Source organism: Oratosquilla oratoria, chromosome 21, assembly GCF_046742065.1.
Source record: "Oratosquilla oratoria isolate Oo_2021 chromosome 21, ASM4674206v1, whole genome shotgun sequence".
Lineage (NCBI taxonomy): Eukaryota > Metazoa > Arthropoda > Malacostraca > Stomatopoda > Squillidae > Oratosquilla > Oratosquilla oratoria.
In genome coordinates, this window is record NC_134797.1 from 20,548,515 (window position 1) to 20,551,014 (window position 2,500).

General features: G+C 37.9%; 1 protein-coding gene across 2 annotated transcripts in view; it reads right to left on the bottom strand.

The window, feature by feature from the left end:
• LOC143036759 (acyl-coenzyme A thioesterase 1-like) overlaps positions 1-2,500 on the bottom strand; it is a 29,533-nt gene that overhangs the window by 11,947 nt on the left and 15,086 nt on the right. The gene's annotated exons all lie outside the window — the stretch shown is intronic.

Here is a 2,500-nt window from a genome sequence, read left to right on the forward strand (position 1 = left end):
TGACACTGTAGAGAAGGAAAAAATAAAAAAAAACGAGTCATGACACATTGCCATCACGTAACCGATAACACGTGCACAAGATAACAAATCTGAGATAGTAAGCATAGATATCGCATTATTAATTGAATGATTAATATGTTTTACATTTCATGTTCTGTCATACACATAGACATAAGTAAAACAATACAGGCAGCTAAATTCGCTCTTAAATGCATTTGGCCAATTTTAAGGATTTTCTCTTGGCTTCCACAATACGATTTTATCTAGCTCAATGACATGATGAATGGAAAATTGTTACAACAGTCCAAAGTCATGAAGAAGATACGATAATAACTATGTATATGACACCTGGAATATCTAGCCGCGATTTATTATTAAACCCACACATCTAACAATCAATCTTGGTAAAAAAAAATGCAAAACATTGGAAAGGAATAAAAATAGAAAATGGCCTCAATTTACACTCTTTCGAAAGACGCAGAGTGCGGGGCGATCTAATAGGGGTGTTCAAGTGGATCAAATGCTTTAACAAGGGTGACGTAAACAAGATCATCATATTAAGACAACAGGGCAGGACTCCTAGTAATGGATTTAAATTGGACAAATTTAGATTTAAGAAGGAAATAGGGTGATCAACGAATGGAATAGACTTAGTCACCATGTAGTAGTGAGCGCTGAAACTATCGATTGTTTTAAGAAAAGCTTAGGCAACTTTATGAATGGGGATGACAGGTGGTCATGGACATGGAATTACCCAGTATAGGCCTTATGGACTCTTGCAGTCTCATTCTTATGTTCTTATTGGTTTGTGGAATTACCAGAAATGAGACTAGTCCAGTGAGATTGCATTTACACAAATTAAAAGACAAGTTTGGGAAGAGACTCACAGACAAGAACAAATGGACGTAGAGTTCTGATCCTGTATAATTACAACTGGGCAGATACAGTTTCCTAAGTGAAACATATGGAGATAGCAGGGACGCTCGCTAGGTACTGTCTCCGTGATTCAAACTTCGTGTGTGTGTGTGTGTGTGTGTGTGTGTGTGTGTGTGTGTGTGTGTGTGTGTGTGTGTGTGTGTGTGTGTGTGCGTGTGTTTGTGTGTGTGTGTGTGTATGATCCGTCTGCATTTGTCTAATTATAATCTACACGTTTGGAAGTAATCCCGCCTCTATATACAGTTATCATTGATGGCTGTCAGTCTGCACTTTTCACTTTTCTAAGTTGTTTTGAGGAAGAAAATAAGACTTGCTAAGGTAAAGGATAACAAGAAGGAATTTCAGATGGATATTGAAAGCAGATTTGAAGTCCTAAGACGAGCACTTCATCGAAGATATGAAGTTCAATTTATTGAATATCATTAAGCTGAGAAAGGAATAAAAAAAAAAAAAAAAAAAGGGGAACCAAATGCTCCAAAGCTACAAATGACCTGATGCAGATCTATGCAGATTATAACCAGATGGACGAAATAGAATAAAATCAAACCGAACAAATTTATCAATAAAAGGAAAATATAAGAGAAAGGAAAGAGAAACGTAGAGGAAACTACTTGGCACGGTTCAAGTACTAAAGGGGCCGAGCGTAGGCTAGCTTTAAGGAAGCAGTAGATGACATCTTTGAAAGACAGGAGAGGCGAGATCATTGAATAGAGACAGAGAATGATAAAAAGAGTAGAGGAATTTCACCAAGAGCTTAACTCGTCAAATACAGTGGTCGATTTAGCACTTCCATCTGTAGATGTTAACAGTGTACCAAAGACACAGCTGAAAAAGGGAAAAGCACCTGGGAAAGATGGTGTATCTATAGATCTTCTGAAAGACGCAGTGAAAAAAGTTCATCATAGATTAGTCCAACTACATACCCAGTATATACGTCAGGAAATCTATTCTGATTCAAGGTGCATTGATATAGTGATTTTATTTCACAAGAAAGGAGAGTAGAAAGACTTCAGTAACTACCGACCGATTAATTTATCAAATGTACATAGTAGACAGTATTTTCCAATTTTTTTTTACAAATAAACTAAGTAAATCTTGAGATCAAAAGCGTCCAAGGTTAGAGCGAGTAGGCTTTAGAGGCGGATGATAGCCCATAGCCCATTTACAGACAATAAATCGTTTAACCGAAAGTGGAAACAAATCTGACAGAAAAGGTCTCTCGATTTTTGGACGGGAGGGAGGGCATCACAACGTGATGGGAAGAAATGGAACGTTTTCCTCACAGGTGTGGCAAATGGAATATCCTGGAAGGTGATATCTATGTACCAAGGGCCTCTTCCTCTTTTATTAAGGGAGGTAGCCAACGTAGGCACGCATTCCGCTCCCATTCATCACTCATTGTCTCCCTCTCCTCTCAGTCCCAACTAAAACCGTAAAGAGAAATAAAGCCAAGTGTGATAGAGACGACATTTCAAAAATGTAGCTCCTTTCCTGTACACTACAATCAGTAGATGCAGTTAGGTAAATACGCGTATTTATCCTTACCTGTAGATTGCAATTTTGC